Raw genomic sequence first — 23,204 nt, 5'->3', positions numbered from 1 at the left:
TGTAGTATTGTAGTTAGCCTAGTAAAATAATGAATTTAGATATTATATAATATTTGTTTTACACTTTTACGTCGATAATATGATATATGACACTTTATAGTCATTGCAGGTAGATACATTAAACATTTTATGGTGAAACCCAGATACACTGATACACTGATTTCTGTAGTTATTTCCAACGAGTCGACGGATTCTATATAATTTGGAAAAAAAATCCTTACAATACTATATTTTTCACCCAAATCTATGTGAAAGTGCTCGAAAGGCATCGACTTTCAAGTTTTTTACGGTTACTAAATATCGTACATCGGCTGCAACTATTATATAATATTGTAGTAATTCTAGTACTATATAGTGAATTTAGATAAAATATTATTGTTTTTTTTTTTGTTCTACGCCAGTATGACACTTTATGTTTGAAGGTATACCTACAAGGCTGATTGCTGCAGTTGCTCCTAACAAGTCCAACCGCGATCACCCTGTACCACGACCGGATATTGTGGCTGGTTTAATGGAAAAACATTTCTCAATTACATCGTTTGCTCCGGCGTGTGTAACACTGCTGCGCCGAAATGAACCTGTACCTACAACACACGTCACATTATATCTGTCGAGAAGACCCTTTCGGCGAAACCATGAAAATATACGTGTTCAATAACTGCGCGGGTCCTGAGGGGCCGAGGGACTGGCTCTAACGAGTATAATGATTGTCGTCGTCACATACGCGGTACATGGTATATACCTATACACACATATCGTACATCGCATCGTCGTCATCCCTTATCGCCACCCCGGGAAACGTGCCCTCGAATTCAACGGTCCCATCAAGTGTTTTTATTGGATTTTTCGTTTTGTTTGTTTACTTTGCCGTTCCGCTTATGGGATATTATCGCAAGGTTTCTTCGATCGAAAGCTGCTCCTGCAGCATAGCGTTAATAATATTCAGACATCGACACGTCAATATAATGTCACTATTCTTTCCATAGATTATCGGCAACCTCAAAGTTTACCCCAAAATGGTACGTATAGTGTACCTATGTAGGTCCCGATTTGTAATAGTACCTACTAAAAGCGTGCAGGTACTGTTGTTTTCATGATATTATTTTCGATTGAAATTTATTATTCTAAGTATATTGAAAAACGCCTAATGAGTGAAACTATGGTTTTTGATTTTATTCTTAGACCCGTGTACAGCTAAAGTCCAACTGTGACGTAATTTTTAGTGAGTGCACTCATTTCCATCGTTTATTTAAAAAAATATCGGCGTGAATCGTGTAAGACACCATATGGTCGTTTTACGCGTGTACGTACAAAACACAGTATTGGTTTAGTTCTCAGATCTCGTTCCGGGGTCATCGTCCTCGACCCGAGATCGGCACAAATATTTTATTTTCTCAGATGCTCCATAGTAATAATACATGATACCTATTACTATTGACAGTTATCTTTTTAGACATGTCACTATAATCGATGTCGCATACGCTAATAATAATAATAATAATAATAATAATATGTTTATATTCGTCTGTCGAACGTGCAACGGCGAATGGCTACAACAATAATAATCAAATACAACAAATATAATAATGTATCATTCTTCGATGCGGGTGACGGTAAAAAATTGCATTTATCACTTTCAGCTTTCGTGTGAACGTTATCCGCCTTGGACCTCCGCGGTGTCATGACAGGTGTATAGATGAAGTATTTTATAATTCCGAGCAATTCGCGTATTATATTCCTTCCTCTGTCGACTTGTATAATATGATAGTATTGTGTACACCGACGAAAGTAATCGAATAGAAAAAACGAAACCAACTCATAACTTTGACTCTATTTCCGCGGCATATATTTTTTATTTGTTTGCACATGCTCTTTGTGGTCCACGCTTGCCACGGAGGTCCTCGTTTGTGAGCGTATGCTCCGACGCGATGAATCATTATACCTACACAAGCCTTGATACCACCTCCGCAACAGCGACCGTAACCGCGGTGGTGGTCCTCCGTGTATCACACGCAACAATGACACGTCGTCCGTCACACTGGTCTGTTTTTTTTTCTTCCATTCTTACGATCCTCATAATATAATAATATCGTATTCAATATTCGGCCCCGTCACGTGTAGCGTCCAGGACATCACGTGGAACCTGCTGCGATAAGCCTCCAGAAATACTTATTTCGTCCGACACCTCGAGCCCCCTTCCCCCCCCCCCCTATAGGTATAAAAATATTATTATATTTATTACATAACGGGCTTTATTCTCTATTTATATTAAAGTCTGTTAGATCACGACTCGGGCGGTGGTGGGCACGGTCGTAAATCACGTGCCCGCGATCCCGATCGTAGTTTATATATATGAGATACGCGAAAGAAATAGCGCACGCCCGGCGTTTAGTTGGGAATTCGGTTATCGGCGACCAAAGGTCATAGGGTTGTAATAAAACGGTCTTGTTTAACTACCGTGACAACCAGTGTTGGCGAAAAAAGCACATTACCCTGTCGACGTTTACGGGGGTGCCCCATCCCCTCCCCCAACCCGACTGGAACGTTTTACGAAAACTAAATATGATATATCGCCTACGTTTTTCAATAAACAACACATGTTTTCCGGTCTTTAACAGCACCCGAGCAATTTGTTTTGTAAGGGGGTAACTCGGAGTTTAAAAAACGACAAATTTATCAAAACATTTATAATATATATAGATATGACTCAGTCGGTTGTAAAACAGTTAATGTCAATATTATACGCGCTGGCCGTTGATCTCTATTATAACTGTTTTAATAAAATATACGATCATTTTTTGGCGCTCACGCTCTCTCTCTCTCTCTCTCTCTCTCTCTTCCTCTATCTAGGAGAATTTTTTTTTGGAATAAACTTAAGAATAAGTCGCCATTTACAAATAGCATTAATAATCAAGACATGCCTGACGCGCATACACTTTTTCATATACATTTGTTTGGATAGTAACGTAAAAATCACACGTGGCAGGAAAATATGTCAAACAGCTGAAACTTTTTCATATAAATGAAAAGTAAAAACGATTATTTCCATAATCTATAGTATTCGAAAAATTCGATTATGATCCGAGCTTTCACAAATGTTATGTAGTACACTCTTAAATCTTGTTTTTTTTTTTTAAATATTGCTCCATAATGTAGTGTACAATGTACATAAGATTACAGTTTTGAAAACTCCATTAACAAAATAAGTGTTCAAATCAAATTTCCAATTTCAATTATCTCACACATTGCACTTACATTCACAGCAATATAAATATTAATAGGAACATTTTTTTTTTGTTTCTTTAATTATATTAAAACCAATGTGAGCGGATGTATATTACACTTTACTCAGAATTTTAAATTACAATGCATGGTGTTGTTTTTTTATTCGTAGTAATATTGTAAAACTAAATATATTTGAATATAATCTAGCACGAGCCAAAAGTCAGAGCAGGTGGAGTTAAAACATAAAATAGTTTTTATGTTTAAATGGTTTATTAATTTATTTTGACGGAGGTATAACAGTAAGCAATTTTGTTTTACAATATTGTGCTTGTATAATGTATATTAAATTTGCGTTTTGATTTTTTTATGACTTAATTAAACATTTTATTACAAAACGATGGTTTTTTTCCTTTCTATCGAAAAATAAAAATATATTATGTATACCCATGTTTGAGTTTTATTTTTGTTTTTATTAATTTGTATTCAAGTAGAAACACAAAGGAATTAGTTTCAAAACACCATTCAAGTATAATAGCTTACGAACAAACGCATTAATGTTAATTGTTTAACTATACATGTGCTAAATCAAATAATGTACAGTAATAGTTTCCGTATATATAAAGTTCAGTTATTGGTGATGAGTAGATACCTAGCAATGCTACAAACAATAATTGATGAGTTAACAGCAAAAAGGTCAACTTTGATCATATAACTATAGTTATTATTATCAGTATTATTATTATTATTCAACAATAAAGCCTACCGCAGTACCACGATAGTGTTATTTTGTACTTATCTTATTCAGGTTAACAAAAACGCGGACATTTTGATTAGTATTTTTGACTCGGAATATCATATTTGAAATATATTGTTAACTTTATTTATGCGAAATTGATTTTAATATGACTACACGAGATTTTAATGAAAAGTAAATCATATTTTTTTGAAACGATTCCATTATCTTTTACAACATAAATTTCATAGTCATAAATATTTTAAATTGAATTAACAAATTACTATATTAAAACAGTCAGTAACCGAAAACTATATTTATTTTACGTTTTTTTTTATATTCTAAATTTCTAAGACTATTGAATATGATGGTGTTTTCCTTTAAATACTATATTATATTATATTATTAAAATAGGTATTTATTATTTTTAAAATAAAAATAATAAATCTCCCTAAAAAAAGTTACTACATTAGATCTTCAATACGGTTGTGGTAAGTATTCATTAAATGAGTCACGTAGGCATAGGTGCCTTAAAGATAATATCTTAAGTGAATATAAAAGTGAATTATTGTAAGATATTTTGGTTTCAGATGTACATAAATTACAAGATCCTTCCTCCGTTAAAGACGTCTAAATCCATGATGTGGTTAATAAGTAATAGCTATTCGGAAATATAATAGTGTTCTTTAAATAATGTTTTTTCTTTTTTACAATTTCCTAATTAATTATAATATTAAAATAATGGTGTTACTCTGTTATTTGAGTAGTTATAAATTCTATTCTGTATATGTATAACTCAAAATTACAATTAATCAAACTTAGTGAATCCAAAAAAAAAAAATTAATCGTTGTAATCGAATGCTTTTTGTGCATTCTGGGAAAATCGAGTTTTAGAATGACTAGTTTCAGAATATCTATATTTTAGAAAATAAAACTTTTAGAAAAAACCGTGTTCTACAATATTTTATTGTTAAACGTTTTAATTAATTATTATTGTAGAATTACAGTTAAATTCCAAATCTGTGGTCATAAAGATGGAAAATATCAAAATACAAATTGTTCAATGCAATATTGTGTTATTCCGTTATCGCAATCAAGATTTATTTTATTGTTATTACCAATTTATTTTAATCGTATAACTACTTATCATGCTTTTATTTAATTATTAAAAAAACAAGCATATTTTATATTATCATTATATGTTTTTATTTGTCGATTAATAAATAATTGTAGTTTACAAAAATATGTTCAAATTATATTTCTAAACATTTGTATTCTAAATAAATTATTTCTTAAAACACAGTTTTTCTAAAAAATATATATTTTAAAACTCGTCATTCTAACACTTGCCTTTCTAGAACTTGCTTCAGTACTATTAACTGCAATAAGATGATTTATTCCGCTATAAAATTCCCTGTAAAATTGAGATACTAATCTAACCAACTATATCTAATAATTCTTAATTTCTTATTAAATTAATTTTTATTTAAATTTGCTTATCACTTGTTTTGACCTTTTTTCGTTGAATATTGTACATGAAAAATTCTTCAATAATTATTGTTGCATTCATACCTGTAACAAAAACACAAAATCACAATTAATATTTTAACAAACAATTAAAATTATTTACCACAATATTATACGAAATAATTCTTCTGACTTTATGGTTAAATTTTTTTTTTTTTTAATGAGTAATATTTTGATGAATACTTTTATCCGGAGTCATAGCTAAGCTAATACCAACTATCACGGTTTTAATGCCACATATAATTTTAATTTTTGATTACTTAAATGTGGTAAAATAAATTATATTTTATCATTATCATATTATTCAAGTTTTTTCTTTTCTTTTTTTTAAGACAAAGATTACAATTCAAAATAACCAAAATCATTGTTGTTTTTTATTTCCCACTGCTTAAACAACTAATTGTAAGAATCGAGAATACCATCAGGATGATAAGAATTGGCAATGTTAATCCGTCATTCCTCTTCTAGATTAAGTCATTAAAAAACCTATCTAGGTAAATAATACACTTATCATTTTTAAAATTTACTCATACTATGGCTCTGTAAATAAGTAAATTAGGCTCACACGTATATAGTCTATAGAACAAGAATTAAAAGCGGTTTGTTAGTAATTGTATCAATCGAGTAGGGCTGGTCTGATTTGGTTCTTTTTTTGATGTTCGTAGTATTCAGAATCAAGTTTGTACTGGAAGAAAAATTGAAAAAGTTGCATCGAAAATTATGAAATTCGGGAGACACCCAAAGGCTTTTTTTCAATATAATTTTTGTATAAGTACAAATAGTTTTCATTGGTTGTATAATATTACAATATAGTCATAGTGGCAAATTAGGAAAAATTAGTAGAAATTAGATTTTTTTTTTGCTATACCTATAAATGGTTTCCACAACATTACATAATATAATATAGCAGATCGGATATCATAATATTTTAGCATATAATTTTGTTACTTGGTCACTTTACATTTTTAATCCGTGTTGGTTTATCTGAAGTTATTACACCTACTCAAAAACTACTGGACCGTTTTCAATAAAAAGTTATACCAATAGATTCATCGAGACTCGCGAGTGTTTAAAGTTAATTTTTTCAATCCTTATTCCCAGACAGCCAAAAGGTAGCTCACACATGGTTTTATTTGTCTGTGTTTATGTGGTCGCCATTGATTAGGTACGTATGGTATTATATTTAATTACTACTAGGTATTATTCGATAAATATGTCAAATATGGTTCATATATTATATGTTTGCAAATATGTTTTTAATAAATAAAAAAATCCTTTGGGTGACACCAGACCGAACAAGCATTATAAAATATTATATTATTATAAAACATTCTATTACTTCAATATCGATGGGGCGAACAAAACTATGAAGGCGACGAGAAACAACCCTCGGGGAAATCGTTTCGGGTGGTGGGTGATGGGGTGTGGCCTGGATCTCGGTAGTCGGATCTACACGTGATCTGCCAATTCCGCTTCCACATACGGTGAGGTGTGAAACATTATGACAGCTATTACACGAGACACTGACGCCCGCGGCGGACGACTGACGGAAATCCATCACGCGCGCGAAACGAACAAAAGAACCCGTCGACAGCGATCACTGTCGATCGAGTATTTATTTAGGTTACACTGGTAGGTGGTAGGTGGTAGGTGGTAGGTATCTACCAGTTACGATGCTTTAACACGTCCCATTACCACCATATGCAAACACAACAATAATAATATGATATTACATGTGCACACTCGGCGTGGCGTTCGGATTTACAGGGTTTCACTGAAATCGAAATATTTTTTCCCCTCCGGTTTATTTTTTTTTGTACTTTTCCATTTCGCCAGAAGGACAATGTAATGTTTTCACCATTTACCCTAATCATTGACGTGCGCGTTCTCACCTAAGTACATCTACACATCTCGTCATCGTTTTTTGAAAAGCCATTGTGCTTGCATAATATTATAATATCCACTATACTCCACAGCATTGAGTAATAATAATAATAATAATAATAATAATTAGAAGTACACGCATAGTGATTCACCGAGCACGTTCAACCCTATTTTATCCCTTAATGTATTATGCATTTATTTGAATTATAATTTTTGGAATTGTTAAGTATTCTTATAAATATCACATTATTTTAAAATACCAAAATATTGTTCCTGGCATTTGCGATGGCAGTACAACATTATTTTATATTCAAATGGAAACTTGCCTTTACTGTAAATTGTTAAACAGATGATTTTTTTTTTAAATTAAACTTTTTTTGGTCTTTTTTCTTTCTTAAAAATAATATGTCATTTGACAGACAGGCCTGCATTTTTTTTTTATACTATAAAATAAATTATCATAAACATTTCCATCACGGTGTTTTTAATTTCGGGAGTGTTATCGCAAAACTCCACACATTAGTGGGGTATCTCACTACAGTAGTGAATTTAAAAATATTTATATGGTCATAGTTATATCAAATTATTAATAACAAAGAAAATTTCACCTTACGCAAAAGTTTGTAAAAATTAAATCGACATAATATTGTTTTTAGGTCATAGACATACAGAGGTACATGTGTATTATTGTTAACGTAAAATCTAGAGTTAATGCACCTTTAAAAACTTAAAACGTATAAGCATATAATTATAATCAAAACAATCATTTAAGATTGTATACATCCATAGTCGGAAAAATACAGGTATAGCTTATAATTTATTTATGTAATTTGAATATTAACTAAAACTTGCATGCAAATCGTATAAAAATTCGATAGTAATAATTATAATAAATTATAATAGTTCAACGAATTTGTTACAATTACGACAGTGATTAGAATAATATGCAATAATAATAAATATTGAGCACCACTCGCCAATCTTGTTACGAATCATAATAATTGTTGTTCGTGCACTATTTATATTAATTATAATAATTGTATCAATCAAATTGCGTTGACAAAAATAATGGTATTTTTAAAATTACATTTATTCATGCAATATTATAATTTGATTGACACAACAAATTTAAAGCGTGCAGAGTGCACATCTTGAATTTACGTATTGTCAGCGGTGCTCGTGTTATTGGAATTATTTAAAATAATTTGATTCATCTAAATAAAATATTATGCATAAGTATATTATGATAATATTATGCGTTCAATTGTATTTTATGAACTATCCTATTTTAAAGGTAAGAATATAACTTACCCATAACTTCGTCCAAGTGTTCTAAAAACTATCAGTAAACAATAAATTATGGCTATCATCACACTCATCACACTTTACGATTCTACTGATCTTCAATTACAGTTGGTTGATTAAAACATTTTAACAATTTATTCAACTTCCTTTTTTTTTTTTTTATTGGAGACCCAACTCACCTATTATTAATTTAAACTTGGTATTCTTTTTTAATGGGTTGAATAATGAATTCTTGTTATCTATAAAAAAAATCAGCTAAGCTTTTAACTGAAAATTCAATCTTAATGAAATTGTCATCGTAAAAACTTCATTTTTTCTACATTAACTAAAAAAAGACTAAGTCAAGTTTGAAAAGCTTTCACTAGGTCACCAGTGATAATAAAGTTTTGAATGAAAAATAAATAACGAAAACAAAAACAAATAACAACAACGAAACACATTCATACCTAAAATTTGTTTCCAATGAGTACTCGGCAAGAATCTTAAACACTAATAATGTTTAAAATTAATATTTTTCGTTTGATGAAGGTGAAAAAGAGTCTGAAATAATGTCTACCTAATAATATACATTAAAGCACTTGAATATGGTAGTAGAGACCAAGGGTAATGTTTTACCGTAAATCAAAAAATGCCTGAGAAAATACAAATTCAATAACACAAAGATAAGAAAATTAAAAATGCAAGAAACTTGAAAATGTTTTTTTTTTTTTTAATGTACAAGAAAAAAGTACTGATAAACGATGATCACGTTATTTGGAATGTGTTTAAACGTTTGAAAACCAAATTATTGGAAAATCGATTGTGTACATCGCCTATAACAATAAAATATTATTGATCACGTCCACGATAAAATTATCACCCTGTACGTATAATGTTTAATATAATTATGTAGGTATATATGAATGCCGGCTGTCAGTATAGAGTAGGTATAGTAATAAGTAGTCAGCAGTCTAATTTATGGTTTAAATAATGGTTTAATGGTTGGAGGGAAGGGGGAACTTGTAAAAACGTCGAGAAATTCGGCGTGCGATACGACTACACAGAGCGTCGTTTGGAGTGTATGATTTGAAAAAAAAAACCGTAAATAATATGTATCCGCATATATATACGTTAAAGTAATGGCACGGGGATTGTGTTTTTAGTTATCGCACCGTGTTGTCAAAACTTTTCCTTTACGGTTTTAACACCAGGGTAGGAAATCCGTGTAGTTTTGTGTTTAGCGAATTGCAGCCGAAAACTTTCCCGCCGTGACGTAATCGAATTGACGTGAACACACACGCACGAAAAATTACGGTTTTTGCGATTATTTTGTAACGTTTACAGTTTTGACACGTCATCGCGGCTAGAGTAGCTATATATAATTTGGTTTTTGTCATCTGATGGGGAGGGATATCGAATCTTCAGACGACCGAATAATTCCGTTTTCGACGACCCTTTGAACCGACCGCGATTTGTCAGATAAAAACCACAGGAAAAATGCTCCTGAGCTTTTCAAAAGGAGAAAAAATATATATCCAGAAGCTAGGCCGGACGAGGGTGGCCGAGAACAATGGTCAGTATTTTATTATTTTTATTATTATACCTATACCTATACGTGGGAAAATAAATAAATAAAAAAAGTCCTGTGTGTCCATTGGGTTTTTCTCACGTGCGTCCACGTACGGGTATTAAACGCAATTGCGGTGGAAAACCGACGACTTCCGTTTCGGTACCATCCGGTTGCCCTTTCCGCGTTCGTTAACCTCCGCATTGTTTCGGGATAGCAGAGACGTTTCGCCAATAACAAGTAACAACTGCTCGTGCTCGGGCGAGGTGTGACGCTCGTCTGCCAGCCTTTGTTCAAACATTTTTCGTCCCAATTCATTTTCGTATCCACCACCGTGCCACCACAGTAATAATAATAATAATAATAATAATAATAATAATAATAGTAATAACCTATATAAAGTTCACCGTGTCGTATTATTAAATATATGATGTATTTGTATAGGTCGCAACCTCGAATATTCGCAAATGTTAATAAAACAATGCGTATAGAAATGAAAAAATAACAAATGTTCGAAAAGTAAAAGTGTTATTCGTTTTTCTTTTCTTTTTGTTTTGTCACATCGTTTGACTGTATACCCTTCGGTTTCGATCGACGTCCATAGAGTCGTATTCTTATATTTCTGAATCTACAAGAATTAAAATCATACTTTAAAGCTTCGTTTCATTATCGCCGTCTCAATTGTAATATGATTATATTGTACAGGTACAACTAAATTATTGGTAACAACAATACCTAAGTAATGTTACTCGTAAATCTGACCTAAAAGTTATCCTACTTCTCAAAAACAGATTAAAGTGTTTTGTACTACAAGACATTAAAGCTCGTTTAAGTACTCATAAAGAATAGGTGGAAATCAAAATATATTAAACAGCGTCCAACACAATATAATATAGATCTTTTAAATATATTAATTACGGTTCAGACTCGTATTATTACAGTTCAGGTACTATAAGGTCATAGATAATAAAAACATAGATAGGAAATAACGTCTTATCAGAGCTAATCAATGTTTTCAATTGAAGAAAAAAAACTTTTCCAAAAAAGTGTATACCAGCTATATTGAGTGTCGACAATGAATATATGTGAAATACAATAATACAATTACACAAAAATGTAAACATAAGGCTTTTATTTGCTATCACTTCACGTCCTTGAAAATAAAGTGGCGTTAATCTGTGTTGAGCCATTCATGTTTTCATTTCCATAGAAGTAAAAGTTGCAAAGTAAAACACGCGAAGTTGTGTGTATTGCATACATGTTACATAATTTACCTTGTACCTTACATACCTATGAATCATTATTTCTTATACATTTTAGTTTGACGATATGTATAAGGCATTTTTTTTTTTAGAAATAAATATATTATAGGTATATTATATATGATTATTTAATATTTTATTTCTAGTGATAAATGATAATTCAAGTAATTCAAAACAACAGTTACATTATTTTGTCAGGATAATATCATTATTCTACAACTGTAACATTTCTACTAAATAAATCTAAAGTAATTTTTTCGTTCGTGTGATTTATGCTTTCACCTAGCTTTTAACAGATGACAGTTTTAAAAATTAATTTTGTTAAATGGAAATCTTAATTGTTGTATTATACCTAATGATTAAAATACATTTTTTTAAATTATTATCAGTTACAAAAAATTTTCTAAATTTTAATTTTTCTCGATAACTATAATATATTTTAAGTAAATAAATAATACAGTCTATAAGTAATCCGTAAAAATGAGTAAACCGATTACATGAGGTATAAAATCTTAATATTATGCAACTCGGTATGATTATTGCATTCACATTAGCGTGAAATCATGCATATTAATAATATATAGATTGAAAATTCCGGAAACTCTTCATCGTGTCAGAGGTATAGGGGACGTCGGGCACGATACGAGTATTATAGTTTTATATAAATAACGATATAAATAATATTATTTAACATCGAAACACGCGATACGACGATGGTTTGTCGTATAATTCGATTACGATGATTAAAGTGACTATGCTGTATACTGCAGTATAGTATTAGGTACGTCATAGTCAGTAAACAGTGCACATACCAAGGTAGGTACCTGCGTATATAATATTATTACGTACACGCACAGCGTCGATCGACGCACATTATTATATTTATAACCACCGTGCACGCGTCACACGTTGTCACGATGATATTATATCGCATGATCACAATATAAATGATGACGTCACTGTCACTTGTGATAACGGAATATACCGCGGTAGCACGCAGCAGCAGCTCGCGAATTACAACCGGCGCGTCACCATAACCGCGCGTAGGTACGTATAATATTATATACCTACGCAGATTTAGGGCCATACATTTTGCGTATCGTGTAGTAAAATAATATATTAAATTATACATCATACGTTACACGTGGTGCGTGCGCGTGTCTGCGCTTGTCTGTGCGTGTCTGTGCGTGTAGAAGCTCCGAAATCGCGGCCGCCGCGATACGCTCGCGTCGAGTGCACTCTCGCGTCCGCTGAATTATGGATGAGCATCATCGTCGTTCCCCGCAGGTCCCGAATAAACAGTAACCGCGGTTCTATATTATTATGATCACGGGGGTTTGCGCTGGAGTCCGCCGGAGGCTTACCAGAGACACACTACGCCGCACGTCCCCAAGACCCGCACAGCCGTGACGCACGTTTGAACATTACGATATCGTGGAGCACAATAATAATACATGCCATATTATACGAGTAAAATTAAAAATTAAAAAATACGAAATGTTTCATTGTATATAGGTAGCCGTTAATGATAGTAATATTACTCAACTTTGGCTCCTTTAAAACAAATACGTGTAGGTCCTAGTCGTAGGCCAGTGCACTTCGATTTCTGTCGGAGACGACAGTGCGACACCAAAAGTCTAGGACCCTATGCATTAAATTTGCACGACTTTCAATCAATGTAACCGCTCTATCGTTAAACGCAATTTTGCACCTTTGTCTGTTGACGGTAAGAGAAAAAAAAATCATCTCGATAATGTTTTCAAAAGGAAGACATTATCGTTTTTATTGTTCGCTAATATCTCATAGCTGTACAGTAATAAAATAATGGTGACCACCCACACCATAAACAAAGATAATACGGGGACAACAATATTATTGTGTTGTAGTATTTGTAACTTATATTTTATTAATACCAATACAAAATACTCATATCGTGTGCTGAAGTAAAATGTGCGTAGTAAACGGTACATTATACCAAACGTGTTAGCGATCGTATTAAATATAATAATGTTATATCGGACATTCGTCCTTAATAAAGGGAGCTGCTCAAAATTCCCGGACGACATTTTGAGGTACGTGTATCATATGGACTAGGTGCGCCCAAAGAATTATCGCGATATTATTTGAAAACGACTTTTGAATTTGATGTAAACCGTTCAAAGCGAACAATATTATAAAACGCAATTTATACACTGTTAGAGGACGCTCAAAAGTTTTTAAAATACAACCGGCCACGGTGGAAAATTAATTTCCACTGCGTTGGCTTTTTTTTTTTTACTAGAAATATCGTTTCATTTATTTTTTTTTTTTACCGAACGCATCCAATTATTATCTGGCAGTTACACTGCTTGTTGATCAGCGGAAAAAAACACAGAAGATAAACACGCGGCCCGAAGCGAACTATAAAGAGAAACATGATGTTTATGTTAAAATGTTTGGTAAATAACATTTTTCCGGCGCTGGAGAGAAAAGAGATTAGTAAAAAGGATCGACGTTCGTATAATATTTGTATACAGGTACATGTATAGGTGTGGTTTACAAGTTTGCTGTGTTGGCGGAGGTTCAGGAAAAACGAGTGAAATGAGAATCGCAAATTGTATGCTGGAAGTCATTTCAAATACACATCTAAAAGAATTTCTTACCAAAAATTCCTTCAGCACATATTATGCACGGCGAATATTAAAATTTTAACTGCTCGTGCATCTCGTTTTCACTTGCCTCTTTGAGATACGCTTCAAACACAAAAACCAAACACCTCCAACGTAAGAGTAAAAGTCTGTGTGTAATTCTTTTCTGTGACGAGTAGAGACGTTTTTCGTGAAACGCTGAGAAACAAAACGTATAGGTAGGTAATATAAATCGTAGTCGAATTTGTATAGAATCCGCCGAGATCTGTACTACGTTTACATCGAGTTATATTTACGGTTTACCAACTAAAACTGCATTTCCTGGCAAATCGAATGACATCGATTGGTTTCTTGCAGGTGAAATATTATATCATTAACGGCGTCTAAATCGTTTTTTCCAACAAACCGTGTATAGAGCTGGCGCAATGCGGAGAAAATAATACCCAATTAAAATATTGAAATAAACCCTAAAAACGACTACCCAGAGTGCCCACTGTCGATGGCCCTGCAAGTCGATTTTATTACCATGTCATATTTTAGACCAATGCGGTACCAAACCTTTAACGTTTCGCTGTTTGCACGAATCGATTTTATAACCAATCCCGAACGGTAATGTTTATTTTAGATGGCAGGAAAACGTAAAAATGCATTGCGTGTTTACCCCGTCGAACAATCGGAGTGCCACGAGTGTTTGACATGCATCACTTGTTGACATATTGTGATCGACCTTTGACTACGGTAACACAATATAATATGTGTCGTTGTGTCGGCTACAGTAAAAATAATTATTATTATCTTGGTAAACGTTTGAGTTCAAAAAAAAAAAAAAAAAATAAAAAGTTTTTACGTAGTTTTTCAAGTACACAATATTAAAGTATTGCGTAGTATCTCTGTGTCTAACACTATACGCATTTTTGAATAGGTTATAATTTACATTTTTTTTTTTATTCTGTGAATAAGACTGAATGTTGTGAATTCCACAAAACGCAGTGTGTTATAACGCAGTATTGTACTTCAAACTAGGCATCCATTCGAAACATTCTTTTGAAATGCACAAACGTTTACCAGGAATATCATTGTAGACACCACTCGAGCCCACTCGAATATTATTCATTTAATACATTTTATATATTATTATGCGAGTGCTTACGAGTTATACGCGTAGGTTTTAACCTGAAAAACCCAACCATATACCTTGTCATATCAAGTGCGATAAGGATAATGACGGAAAACAAAAACATCGCATCCGGCCCGTAGCGGTGCGCGGATTGATCGACGCGCCCCCGGTCGGTGGTTTCGGGGGGGGGGGGGGTACACTCACGGGTGGTTTATGACCGGGGGTGTGGAATTTGTGACGCTCGTGGGACCGAAAAAACAAGCGTATCCGGCAGCAGGCTTATTTGCAAATCCCAGACCCGGCCCAGTCAGACGTTGTGATGGGAGTCATTAGTGCGACCGGCGGCGTGATGTGGTTATTATATTATTATTGTTGTTGTTTTTATGTATTATATTATGGTGGCGGTGGTATGCCTGCAGCGTATGATGTGCACCTATTATAATTATACATTTATACGTTTGAAAGTATGTCGTTGTCGTATTTTTTTGATTTGTTCGATACCTTTTTTCGCTCCTCTTTTAAGGTTTTTTTTTTTGTTTTTTCACCAAACAATATTGTTGCCGTTTGACTGTCTCTCTCTCTCTCTCTCTCTCTCTATCTCTCTCTCTCTCTTTCTCTCTCTCTCTTTCTCTCTGTCACACACACAAAAATCAATTTACGGCACTGCCTCCGCGTCCGTCCGCGGTTTGGTGACGCTAAACGACATGCGTCTCGCTAACGCAGGTGGTGGGCTAATTGCACACAATAATTGGAGTTGAAAACAAATAAAAATAATGCACTTTCGACCACGAGATAATGTAGTGATTCTTACAAAACGGTGTTGGACAACATATTGGACACACGAAATAACGACGACTACGTTTATAATATATAACACGATAAATAGTGAATAAAACGACTCGTCCGCTGCGATGAACACATCAAACGAAATACGCATTATAGAATTTTTTCTTTCGACCCAAAGGTTTACAACTCTAATTTTCCATTCTGACCGTTCACTCGCTTTTCTTTAAGTTCCTTAAAGGTTTTGACTCTTGTATCACATTTAATTTGTCCTATATAAGAATTTCGTGGACGTCCTGCAGTTTTCTTTCCTACTATTATGCATCGCTTCTATGTGTGTCAGGCATGTCCAACCATTTTCCAACGACTTGCTCTAATCGCATCTAATAGTGTACGTTTTATCTCACAGTTCTGATCACTCCTTCATTTGTTTTCCCCTCCATCCAAACTATCTTATCCATACGCCTTGAACACCACATCTCAAATGTTTCTAGTCTTTTTCGGTATCATTCACGGAATTTGGTGTTTCTTATAAATAGTGCTTTATCTCTACAAAACTCTACTCGTTACATCTATTATTTGCATTTAAATTTTCCTGCTTTCCTGTTTCAACATTGTTCGTACATCCCACGTTCCAATTCTCTGTACATTTTTTCCTATCAAAAGTATTCTTCAGAGTAGCTCCCACTTCTATTTCTAACCCTATTTCTATAACGTTGTTCATCTATACTTAGTCCTAGAAGCACTGCTGCCCACTCCTTGGTCCCTTTTTGTTGGTACTTACAAGTTACAACAGGCATAGTTTATCGAGTATGTATTCTAGCCCCCATCCACTGAGGAAGCAGTACATAATATACATAATTATTACTCTGTACCTATTGCTGGAAGAGTATAATGGCCACAAGTCGATATTAAATTGTTAGGTGTAATCGAATTAAACGGTTATTATAAAATATGAGATGAGGCCATTTTCACGGTGGTATATATCTTTGGTTATCGAAACCGAATAATGGTTTAGTTATGTTCATTGTAATATTATCATTATGCTGAGTAACAAGAGTGTGTGTGCATCAGACCACTTTTATCTTCCATAAACTCACAGTATAGGATTTATTTAAAATAGAGATTATAAAAGTTGTAATAATAATAATAATATGTAGAGTGATCGAATCGGTGTTTGTGAAAGTCTACGTGCACCTACAAAATGAAACAAAAGGGTTATTATATTTTTTATGTTACTCGCAAACACTACATTAGTAAATACTTTGTATGCGTTAGCAAAATATTATCTTAAAAATATGTTTAAGCACAAAGCAACAGCGACGCCGTTTCATTATATTTTGGTTGTTGGCATTTAAATTGCAAAAAAACAAGAGAAAAACACTGCAGCATAGCCTTTGTTTTTTTACGGTTTGGGTTTTAAAAATAGATAGAATAATAAATGTAAAACCTAATTTTCAATTTTTTTTTTGCTCTCACATCATTATAAAATACATTCAACCTATAAGTTTTAGACTAATTATTATTCATTTTTTTCCTTACCTCTTTTTAAAAGCATTTTAAATCTTCAAAAAAAAAACCAAACAAACTGCAACATAATAATATTTTTTAAGACACATAAGTGCCTCTTCAAAAACACCGTTTTAACCGTAATAACAAAATATTACAAATTAATGGGGAAAACTAAAAAATCTTCAGACTCGTTATTTTACATTAGTTTTCAATAGATTTAACTTTAATGTTCTCCTAAGGTTTTTATCGTTACCTACCACTTAAACTTAAATTAACCCTAACTAATCAAACTCAACTAAACATTTTTTGTTATATACATAAATCTTCATCTTACTTATCCAACTCACTTAGTTATATATTTTAATTGAATTATTTCAAATATTATAAAAAATATATAAAATATCGAGAAAACTTCTTCTCGAAGGTAGATATTACGGATATATTGAATTTATTATTGAAATGCATAAAAAATAACAATACTCGGCTTATGAGTTATGAGATATAGTAAAAACGATTCATGACAGGGGTGTAGCTAAATTGCCTAGCAAAAACGCCGTTATGGAGGAATCGTTAAGCTGTGGAATAATTTATAATATTGATCCTTGAAACACAATTAAAATAATTTAATATCGTTGAATGTACTAGTGTATTTTATAAACTATTATTATCTGCTTAAAATATATTATTTATGTTCCATTAAGTAATGTTTTCTTATTGATACGTAATTTTAAAGAATAATAATATTATATTGTATTTCTTTTTTATTGAAATTGAAATATTGCAGAAAAGAATACCTTCCAACGATAAAAAATTTAAATTTCAATCATAATCTCATAATATTCAATGGAATAAATAACGTTAATCCAAACGTATTCAGGAATGTAAAGTCAATTCAGATAATATTTCAAAACAAATTCGAACATTCAACCAAAATAACTATTAAATTACTACTTTGACGACTATAAACATTTATCCGAAATCATAGAAAAATATAACGTGTCATCATAAATGTAACAAATTCTTTAACTTGGTGCGTTTTTAATTTTTATTAATAATTTGTTTGCATTATAAAATTACATTAATATGTATACATTTACAAAATGTTACTGTAGTTGCATATTCTTATAATTGAGGTATAATGATTTCATAATACTATTGTAACTTCTGTATTCATGTATACTGTATAACTTGAATACTTTTTACAAGTTTCTCGCTTCACAATCCCCCCGCTTTGCCAACCCACTTCACACTGCGTATAAATAAATACTAAACATTCATATATACATATTATATACATGGAGTGACCGTGCGGTAAACGATATCATATGTACATAATATAGTCTTTGTTATTTTTTTCAAAAATCATCTTTGTCTTGCTAAATGTGTAATATGTATACGAGTATTTTATCCACATCAAGAACAGGCCTCGTGATTAATTACAACTACATAACAATATAGGTTGGTCGTGGTATACATAGGTATGTATTATATATTAGTATATTATAATATCTATCTACCTATACGTACCGTGCCGCAGTAATAATATCCATCTGCGCCACATGCTATCTACACGACTGCTGGGCTTTGTCGGACGACAATAATAATTGAACAATAATCATTATAATAATAATAGTATTATTACAATGGCGGGGGAGGAGAAGAAAAACACACGGACTGGCGACCACCTCGAGCGCGATACACTGCAGTCCGAGGTGTCACGCACGGCGTCCCGGATATCGTCGTCCCTTGGACCGGACCGCGGTAGCTGCGCCGAGTCTCCAAACGTATACCATGGTCATAATTCATATTATTCGTCCTGCCCGAATGCTTGAGTGCATGCGTCTGTGCCCGCGGTGGCATGTGAACGGGGCAAACGTTTCGGCATTGTTGTGCACCACTCGTGGTATTGTGTGTGTGTGTGTGTGTGTGTGTGTGTGTGTGTATAGAGGTATGGAAAATAATAATAATATATTCATATTCGCGTGTGGCCCGTCACTCGACCGTGCTCGTGGTATACTGGTCGGGTATAGGTACACCTCCCACCGGGCCGGCACCGGTCGGTGTGTCATTGTTTATACTCGTGATATATTAGATTAATATATAATGTATATGGAGAGAGAAAAATAAAACACGAAAAAGGTCGACCGCCGTTTACTGGGAATCCGTTTTTCAATACGAATATTATTATTATACTAAATACGAATATAGACGCACTTGGGTGTAGGATATATCTCACTCTATCTCTTTGTGACTTGTGTATTAAACGTGCATTATACTTTTGTGTGTGCGGGTAGTCACAGCTTACAATGGTAGAAGATAGTGAGTGGACAATTAATATTGAATTAGATTATGATAAATATATTATTATTTGTAAACAAAATCCTGAGCACCAATTTCGTTTTAATCGTTTAAAACGGGCTACAATGATATTCGAGAGCCTCGTATAGGTTTGTGACTTTTGAGTTGCGGACACCTACCAATACGCACAGGATGGGAAACTTTATTTTCCTGTGCCATTATAACCAATACTAACCATTACAATAGCATAATCACGTGAATTCTATTTTTTTTTTCTATTTTTGAGTGTTTATGGTCAAAGACAAAATAATAATAACATAACAAGCTCATTAAAAAGTTTTTAGTGAATTTTTTAAGTGGGTATTGTCAACATAATATAACGTAATAAAAAAAAACGTATAAACGTGTGCAATTAAAAATGCGATTAACGAATCATTTTGTTTCCAAAGCTGGGCCAGTTATCTAATTTTTTAAACTTGTAAATTTAAGTTTGTATTATAAATGCGTAAGTGAAGTTTAAGTTAAAAGCAACTTTTAATTTTGTGTTTATTTTGTATACATTTTATTTTAAATAGATAAAGTAATTTAACTTGATTAAAATTCGGTTACATTTTTTTTTTTTTTTAAAGCCCAGTAAGACATTTTAATAAATTTGTATCATATAGGTACATACAAAAATAGAAATGTATGAAACTAAATAATATATCTAATGGAATAATTATTGACAGATGAATTAACAAAAAGGGATAGAGCTCTATGACTCGATTTATAAATAGTTAGGTTAGAAGTTATAAATAATTTAAGTACATTTCTGGTTAGTTAATTCATTGTAAAACATCCCAACATCATCATCACGTTAAACTTAGTTATCTGGAATAGTGATGTTATTGTACAATTTGAAATATGTTTCGACGAGATTTTAATTTTATTACAGTTAATTATTATAAACAATAATCATGTCTTATTACATAATTTCTGTATAGCGAAATTTACTTTAAATCTATGGGGTTCAAACAATTATTGGGAAAACAGCATTAATTAAACGTGACTATATAATTAATTAACTGATTAGTAACTAAACAAATTATAATAAAACAAAAAACTAGTATAGTTAGGAATCACTAAAAAAAAAAAAGTAACTCGTAATGTTTTTTGGTTAAAAGCAACTTAACATTAACTTTTTAACTCATTAATGCCTAGCCTTGTCAGTCTCACACTGTGGCTTTTCTTTTACATTAGCTCCAATATTATTTGTCCTGCTTTTTTCACAAGCTCGAAGTCTCGACATCCAATTACAACTTTACAACCTAACAATCGTAAAAAAAAAAAATAAAAATTTATAATTATTATTGTTTTCTCAGATTTATTGATTTTTCCCTATAAATACCAGTCTATAGTCCATATAATATATTATCATCATTATTTTATCAACTTTATGGGTACAGTTTATACAACACCACTTGAAACTATTTGTTTGTAATTGTTCTTTTTTTGTTAATTGCTTATAAAACCTATCATCCATAAACATTATATTCATATCCAGTAATTATATTTTAGAAATATAAAATATACTCGTTAATAATTTAGTACAGATGTGACATTTTTACGAATGTAATGTTTTATGCGATAGTTAGTGTATCAAAAACATACACATAATTTCACCTATAATTATTTTTGTTGTACACCTATTAATACAATGTATTGTATAGATTAATTGCAAACAATGTCTAATGTTTTTATTATAAATTTGTCGTAAACTAATAAAATTTGAATTATTTAATTACATCCTATAAAACAGTAGCATTCTTGAATACCGATAGTTATGCATCCTATTATAATGTTATAGATCGTGTTTTTTTCAAAATCATTGCAAACTTTGAAAAAAAAATAGTTGAATGTAAGCAGCATATTAACAGTACAATTATATTTTGATCACATCACATATTTTCAATATAATGTAACATAAGTAATTTAGAATTTGAATTTTTCAATTAATGTTCGTAGCTATATTCACTTGTTACTAAATTTTCAAAATTGCTATTTCTTCATGGTGAAAAAATATAAATAATTTGAAAACTTAAGGTCGTAGTCAATAGTATATTTTATAGTAAAATGTGATCTTTTATAATTAAATTAACATCCGTCAAAATAACTCAGCTCATGATACATTTAAATCAATACGATTATTGTACATTATTTTACACTTTATACGATCATATTTATAGAATTTCTTATTCGTCTAGAGTTCTAGATCTTCACTTTACCGTCTGTTTGACATACAACTCAGGTTCCATCGACACCGAAGTGAATATTAATTTTAGACCGATCAAATGGCTGTGCTCGTACTCTGTAATAATATGTACCCAAGGCAAATATTGTGCAGCTCTGCAGAGGTGCCTATAATATAATAGACGTAAACACGTCTCGGGTTGTGTTGTCCGCTGTCGTATATGTGCGTATTACACGCCGCTAACTCGCTTTACGGTGTGTTCAAAAGCGGTCCATTGTGTGCCCGATATTATTTGACACGACCGGATTCGTATTTTACAACGAGAACAATATTATTATTGTAGTGACCTACACGCTGCAGCGGTGCACCTGCACGGTAATAATAATAATAATAATAATAATAATAATAATAATAAAAGAGTGCATCGAACGACCCACCCAGGTACCCGGAGCAGCATCAGCAATAATGATATTGCATTCTGCACATTCTTCGGCTGGCCAGGGCGAATCGTAGTGCAGCAATACATTTTAATGTCATTATTTATATTATTATTGTGATTATTGTGATTATTCGATAATATTATGATAAAAAGAGAATAATACCTAAAATAACCACGCCCGGCTACTCTATTTCGGTTATACTCGTTGATAATACGATTGACAATAATCATTATCAATCGGGTGGGCGTGTTCCGACGCATAAAAGGCATGCACGGCGGATAAAACACGCATAATCATAAGTACACATGCGGTGACGAGACGACGACACTCACTCTAACTCGGCTCCTGCGGTGTGTCGTCCCGTCGAAAGGACGATAATCCTGGAAAGGGTAGGTACACTCACTCACCGACACACACACACACACAAACACGGGCCCACTAAAATAGCACCTGTCCGTCTATATAGCATTTTATAACGCTTACCTGTCTTCGGACCTCGCGCGGGTCCGTTCGTACCTACATAAATATTATTATCTCCGAACGTCGTGCGTGCATGCGGCGATGATGATTTACCGTCGCACAAGAGTCCTTCTCGCGGGGGATTAGGTGTACCCAAACGGATATTTTCGTGAGTGTAATTTTTCACGTTTAAAATCCTCCACCGGCTCCGATATATATATTATTCCTAGCCCGCAGATAAACACTCCCTCTCTCA

The sequence above is a fragment of the Myzus persicae genome, unplaced genomic scaffold, assembly GCF_001856785.1.
Source record: "Myzus persicae strain clone G006 unplaced genomic scaffold, MPER_G0061.0, whole genome shotgun sequence".
Classification (NCBI taxonomy): Eukaryota; Metazoa; Arthropoda; class Insecta; order Hemiptera; family Aphididae; genus Myzus; species Myzus persicae.
This window is presented reverse-complemented; position numbering follows the sequence as displayed.